Here is a 7,657-nt window from a genome sequence, read left to right as displayed (position 1 = left end):
TGCACCAACCTGGAGTTTTCCTTCGATGCACTAACCTGGAGTCTAGGAAAGAGTATGGCAGCTCACATCACCATGGGACGCATTGGAGAAGTTTATCAAAAGGAGCTTAAAGACACTATCTACCAGATTTGTGGGCACCAAGATGAGCAATAGGAGATGATCAACACCAGGAAGGATAGATCAATTGTAGCTTTCATCCAGGAACTAAACCAACACATTCGACGCCAGGAGAACCAGATGTGCGCATGCATGATATATCTGAAGAAGGCAATGACTAGGATCGCGGAACAGGAGGAAGAACTCAAGGCTACACATGAAGATTATGAGGAGGAAATCATCGTACTAGTGGAGAAGAATGACGACCTGATTAAGAAGATCGGAATATTCATGGGAGACCCCACACCAGTAGAAGAAGACTAAGAACCCAAGGATATTTGCCCGAAAGACTACATCATCATCGACGACACCGAATCTGACCTGAGCGATGATGACTTTGAAGACAAAGCTGGAGCAGATATCATGGAGTCTGCAACCGAGGAATATTTTTAGTGGACCACCATATCAGTAGTAGTATTCCACCATGTAAATAGAGTAGTCCGAGCACTTTTGCGATAGTTCTAGATCGATTGTATGACTTGATTGATTGATTGAGTGAAATGTTTGTGTTTGACTCATGTGCATATGGGTAGTGCTTTCTCATTAGACCTCATTCTATTCTAATCTCTACCCTCTAAACCCATCAGATGCCTCCGAGACGTGACCCCGGATTTGCATTCCCACCAGAGCTCACTCAGTTGATTCAGCAGCAGAATACCCTGATGCAGTTGTTAGTTCAGAACCAAGGCAACAACAACAACAACAATCCACCTCCACCACCACCAGTTGACAACTTAGCCTGTTTTCTGAGGTTGCAGCCGCCGGTGTTTTCCAGTAGCACCGAGCCTATAGTAGCAGATGATTGGCTCCACAGGATTGGAAGGGAGTTAACCACTACAGGATGTACTGATGCTGAGAAGGTGCATTTTGCCGCACATCAGTTGGATGGACTAGCATCATCATGGTGGGAGAATTACACTATCACCTACCCTATAGCCACAGTGACAAGGGACCAATTTCGGTAAGCCTTCCGTATAACCCATGTCTCAACTGGAGCCATGAATTTGAAGAAACGTGAGTTTCTCAACTTACGCCAGGGGAACCGTATTGTGGGTCAGTATGCGGATGAGTTTAGCAAGTTATCTCGCTATGCCCCTGATGATGTGGCCACAGATGCCGCAAAGCAGGAGAAGTTCATGGAAGGGCTGAATGATGAGATGAGTATGCAGTTGATGGTGGCAACATTCACCAACTACCAGGAGTTGGTAGATAAGGCTCTTATGATTGAAGAGAAGCAACGGCAGATTGAGAGCCGTAAGAGGAAGTATGGACAAGGGAGGTATAACTCAGGAGCTCAGCAGAAGCCTCGCCTAACCCCGAACTTGGGAGGACTTTTTCATAACCATGAAGGCCACACCCATAATGGAGGGAGTAACCATAATCATACTGGCATAAGGAGTGGGAATGGGAATGGAGCAAGCAACAATCAGAACCGCCCCAATCCAGCCACACCCACCAAGAGAGACCTAAGCCACGTTACTTGTTTCAAGGGCGGGAAGACTGGACACTATGCCACGGAGTGCCCTGAAGGGAAGAATGGAAACGGAAACGGGAGCGCTGGGAAGAAGCCCAACCCATTCAACAAAGGACAAGTGAACCACGTTAATGTAGGGGAGGTTGAAGAGCAGCCAGACGCGGTTATAGGTAAGTTTTTGGTTAAGTCATTTACCGCTCTTGTTCTTTTTGATACTGGTGCATCGCATTTATACATATCAAGGGAATTCGTGGATAAGTTTAAACTACCGACCCAAACCCTTAGGACCCCTCTATTAGTAAGTTCACCTGGAGCAGAGTAGATGGCTAGTCGATGGTGCGACTAGATACCCTTAAGAATTGGCAACCATGTTTTTCCGTCCGACCTAATTATCTTGGAGTCACAAGGATTGGATGTGATATTAGGAATGGACTGGTTGTCAAAGTATGGAGGAAACATTAACTGTGTTAGTAAGTCAATTTGTCTCATCACCCCAGAGGGAAAAAGGATCAAGTATATATCTAGGCATGCGCCAAGAAGTAGCCAAGTAAATACCCTCACGGGAGTTGTTCAGGAGGAGGTGCCTGTAGTAAAGGATTACCCGGATGTTTTCCCAGAGGAGTTGCCCGACATGCCACCGGGCCAAGATATCGAGTTTTTGATAGAGCTATTGCCAGGCACAGGGCCAATATCCAAGAGACCCTATAGGATGCCCATGAATGATCTGGAGGAGATTGAGAAACATATCAAGGAGTTATTGGAGAAAGGATACATTTGAGGGAGTTCATCACCATGGGGAGCTCCAGTGCTTTTGGTTGAGAAGAAGGATAAATCCCTAAGAATGGTTGTTGATTATCGAGCCTTGAATGAACTGACGATTAAGAACAAGTACCCATTGCCGATGATCAATGATTTGTTTGACCAGCTGCAAGGAGCTAAGGTGTTTTCGAAGATCGATCTACGATCAGGATATCATCAATTGAAGATACGAGAGAAGGATATAGCAAAGACAACCTTCACCACACGGTACGGGCTATACGAATATACGGTCATGTCATTTGGACTGACTAACGCCCCTGCCTATATCATGAGCATGATGAACAAGGTGTTCATGGAATATTTGGATAAGTTTTTTGTGGTGTTCATTGATGATATAATGGTATATTCGAAGAATGAAGAGGAACACAAGGAGCATTTGCGTTTAGTTCTCGAGAAACTAAAGGAACATCTATTATATGCCAAGTTCAGCAAATGCGAGTTTTGGTTGAAGGAAGTCGGATTCCTTGGACATGTTATATCAGGAGAAGGTATAGCAGTAGATCCCACCAAAGTTCAGTCAGTCACTGAATGGTTGGCACCCACTTCAGTTAGCAAGATCCACGGTTTTGTCGGACTCGCATGATACTATCGGAGATTCATTGAGAATTTCTCAAAGACTACAAAGCCCATGACAGAATTATTGAAGAAGGATACCAAGTTTAAATGGACGGAAGATTGCGAGGCAAGTTTCCAGGAGCTGAAGAAACGTTTGACTACATCCCCAGTGCTGACACTGCCAGATATATGCAAGGATTTCCAAGTGTATTGTGACGCCTCTCGCTTAGGACTTGGAAGTGTTCTTATGCAGGACGAAAGAGTTGTTTCGTATGCCTCGCGACAACTAAAACCACATGAGTTGAATTATGCCACGCATGATTTGGAGCTAGCAGCCGTAGTGCATGCGTTGAAGACTTGGAGGCATTACCTTATTGGAAACCATTGTGATGTGTACACGAATCATAAGAGTTTGAAGTACATTTTCACCCAGAAGGAACTGAACCTTAGGCAGAGAAGATGGTTGGAGCTTACAAAGGATTATGACATGAAGCTTCACTATCATCCAGGGAAGGCCAACGTCGTAGCAGATGCTTTGAGCCAGAAGAGTTATGCTAATACCCTAGTGAGCACAGGATTGCCGAAGGAGTTAGCAGAGGATCTCTGGGAACTTCGATTGGAGATTGTTCCTAGAGGTTTTGTTGCAACAATAGAGGTGCAGTCTACATTGTTGGGAAAGATTCGAGAAGCTCAGAAGGATGACAAAGAGATTGCCGAGATAAAGGAGAAAATGAGCGAAGTAAAGGACAAAGGTTTTCGTGAGGATGAACACGACACCTTATGGTTTGAGGACCGTGTTTATGTGCCCAATAACACAGAAATCAGGAAATTAATACTTCAGGAGGCTCATGACTCACCATACTCGATACAGCCCGGAAACACCAAGATGTATTTGGATTTGAAGGAACGTTTCTGGTGGACAGGGATGAAGAAGGATATCGCCGAGTATGTGGCCGTATGTGATGTATGTCAGAGAGTGAAGGCAGAGCATCAAAAGCCAGCAGGATTGTTACAGCCTATGCCGATACCCGAATGGAAGTGGGATAAACTTGGCATGGATTTTATCACCGGATTGCCCAGGACTAAATCAGGATATGATTCTATATGGGTAGTAGTTGACCGTTTGACCAAAGTGGCACACTTTATCCCAGTGAAAACAACTTATACTAGTGCAAAGTTGGCCAAGATATATATGACCAGGATCGTATGTCTGCATGGAGTTCCGAGGACCATCGTGTCGGATAGAGGGACACAGTTTACCTCAAAGTTTTGGCATCAACTGCACCAGACTTTGGGAACAAGATTGGAGTTCAGTACAGCATTCCACCCGCAGACGGATGGACAGACCGAGAGAGTCAATCAGATTCTGGAGGACATGTTGAGAGCATGTGCGCTCGATTATGGATCTAGTTGGGATGACAATCTGCCTTACGCAGAGTTCTCATACAACAACAGCTACCAAGCCAGTTTGAAGATGGCACCGTTCGAAGCCCTGTATGGACGAAGGTGCAGAACACCATTGATGTGGGATGAAGTCGGAGACTGGCAGTTGTTTGGACTAGACTTGATCAAGGAGTCTGAGGAGAAGGTTAAACTGATCCGGGATAGACTGAAGATAGCTCAGTCCAGACAGAAGAGTTATGCAGATTCGAAACGCAAGGAGGTAACCTATGAAATTGGAGATTGAGCATATCTGCGAGTATCGCCTTTGCGAGGAGTGAAACGTTTTGGAGTTAAGGGAAAGTTAGCCCCGAGATTTATAGGACCATATCGTGTTTTGGAACGGATGGGAGAAGTTGCTTACAAGTTGGAGTTACCTGAAGGACTATCAGGAGTTCACGATGTGTTTCACGTTTCCTAGTTGAAGAAGTGCCTTGCTGAGATGGCCGACATACCGCTAAGGGATACCGTACCCTTGGAGGCGATTCAGTTGGACAATGACTTGACTTATGAGGAGAAGCCAGTTAAGATTTTGGAGTTTGCTAGTTGAGTCACCCGCAACAAAGTCATCAAGTTTTGCAAAGTTCAGTGGAGCCACCATACCGAGGACGAAGCCACGTGGGAACGAGAGGATGATCTTCGCAAGGACCACCCACACCTATTTTCTAGCCAACCCGAATCTCGAGGGCAAGATTCATCTTAAGGGGGGTAGGTTTGTAACATCCCAAATTTTCAATTTGGAATGTCATACATAGATCATTCTTGCATATCATGTATCATTGCATTTCGTCTCGCGATCCTCGAAATCCTAAGCAAATGAAGGACCATCGGAGAGAGTTGGGGATTTCCCCGGGTTTTCAAATTTGATTTTATCAAATTTTGAAACGAGGATTTTGGTTTTAATTATTTTTCTCTCTAAAAATATTTCATATTAATATATGAGAGGATATAATATGACTTCTCCAAAATAAATGAAATATTGGAGGAAAAATATTAAAATCAACATTTGCTTTTATTTGGATTTTATTGCAATTTTGTTTGCATTAGAAAAATTGCATGTTCTCAAAATTGCATTTTAGGGCCAAGAAAATGCTCATCTCGTTCTAAATATTTTATTTAGACGGAGAAAATTTGTTTTGGCATTTTTAGAACTTTATTTTATTTTTTAGGATTTTTTTGCTTCAGTGGAATTATTTAAAAAAACGCGCCAAGGCCTAGCTGGGCCGAAGCCCAGCGCCGGCCCACCTCCCCGCGCTGCCATCTCCTAGCGGGAGACCGCGCTGCCGCCGAACAGGAGTCCAGATCAGACTCCGTTGTCGCGTCGTGCCCCCTCCCCCAAGGCACCACCCCCCCTCCTTAAAAGCCGACCCCGCCGCCCGTTGGAGCCGCCCCACCCCGCCGCGAGCCGCCACCCCGCCGCAAGCCGCAACGCCGTGCCACCTCGCCGCCTTTGCCGCCCCTCTGCGCGAGCCGCCGCCGTCGCCCCGTGTAGCGCCGCCCCTCGCCGGAGCTGCCGCCGTGTCGGGCCTCACCGGAGGTTAGCCCCGTTCGGTTTTTTTTAGAAAACCAGTTCGGTTTTCGTTAAGAAACCCTAGTCGTTTTTCCAGTTTGCTGGGTTTTTTCTGGTTTTTCTTTTTAGCGGACGTTCGTCCGGACATTCATTTTAACGAACGGTTTTCGTCCGTTAGTTACAGATAACGAACGCTTGTTCGTTAACCTATTCGTCAGTTTTCTTTTATCGGATTTTTCCGTGATTATTTCAGATCGTGTTTTCTGATCCGATTTTTGTTCTAGTTTATCTTTTCGCTCGTTAGTCGGAATTAGGCGATTCAAACGCCTAGATCTTCGTCTCGAGACCCTCTTTTCTCTTAACCAACTTGCACAAGTTTTTGCTACTATAAAATTTGATCTAGGTCCAGATTAGTAAACGAATCTTGTTCCTTTCGCCGTTTGAGTTTCGTTGCTCCGTTCGATTTGATTTTTTTTGCAAACCAGAGTTCTTAAGTTGAACTTTCTAGTTAGATCTTCTTCTTTGAGATTTACACGTGTTTCTTTGCTTGATTTCTTATGTATGCTATTGTTTGTTTGCGATAGAATTCCCGGAGTGCGAAGCGTGTTACTTGGAGTCTCTAGGTTACGCGGATCGTCAGCAAGGCAAGTAACACTTTGATCATACCCCTTTATCACCCAGTTTTTATGCATTAGTTCCAATCCTCAAACATTGCATGGTTAGGATGTCATTAACATGTGGGTTGGGAAGTAGTTGATGAGGTAGAACCTATTACCCTGTTACATTCAAACCCTTGGGAGTTACTTCTACGCGTTGCTTATATTGCCATGCTATGCTCGTAGACGTGGTTTGGGTGAGTGAAATCCATGACAGATGTGATATTGTTAATTAATGGTTCAACTTAAGGTGGCAACTTAAATACACATTTGGGTGGATTGAGGCACCTGGAGTACCAAGTGTTGCCTGTATTTTTGGAAATCCCGGAGTACCTGTGTGATCTTCCTATGGACCGCCACCCAGGCTCAAAGGGAACTGAGATTTTTCATGCTAGAAACTTACATGTGCAGCCACAAGCTATTATGGTCTCTAGCATAGTTGAGTAAGTCATGTGAAGCTCTTGAAGAGGTGGATCAGCAGGTAGTGGGATTGTAGGTTTGGTATGGTCTGCCCGGAGTAGAGAGTTAATGTTTCTGAAAGACTGTGTCTCGGTCATTCGTTTCTCTAACACTCTGTAGAGCGAGAAAACCAACAGAGGAGATTGAGTCTTGTGGGGAAAAGTGCGCAAACCTCTGCAGAGTGTATAAACTAATCATGGTTAGCCGTGTACCCGGTTATGGACAATCTTGAGTATCTAGTACTTTGAGTAGCTTAAGTATCTCATCACTCTAATTTAATATTGTTGGGTTGATAATTACTTTAATTGGGATTGAGTTGGAGGAACCTTCTCAATGATGTTTCAACTACCATGTTAGTGAAATTAAAATCTATTCCTTTGTTGTAGGGAAAAATTGGCTTTTCGCAAAACTATAACCATAGAGCTTTCCACCAGCAAAATATGCATGTAGTGATAGCATTATTCTGTTCTTGCTCTACTATGTTATTTTGCCAGCATATTCCATGTGCCGACCCGTTTCGGGCTGCAACGTATTATGTTGCAGAATTTTCAGACGAGGACTAAGGTTCGTTAGGTCGTTGCTGTGCGG

The sequence above is a fragment of the Triticum aestivum genome, chromosome 5A (assembly GCF_018294505.1).
Source record: "Triticum aestivum cultivar Chinese Spring chromosome 5A, IWGSC CS RefSeq v2.1, whole genome shotgun sequence".
Classification (NCBI taxonomy): Eukaryota; Viridiplantae; Streptophyta; class Magnoliopsida; order Poales; family Poaceae; genus Triticum; species Triticum aestivum.
This window is presented reverse-complemented; position numbering follows the sequence as displayed.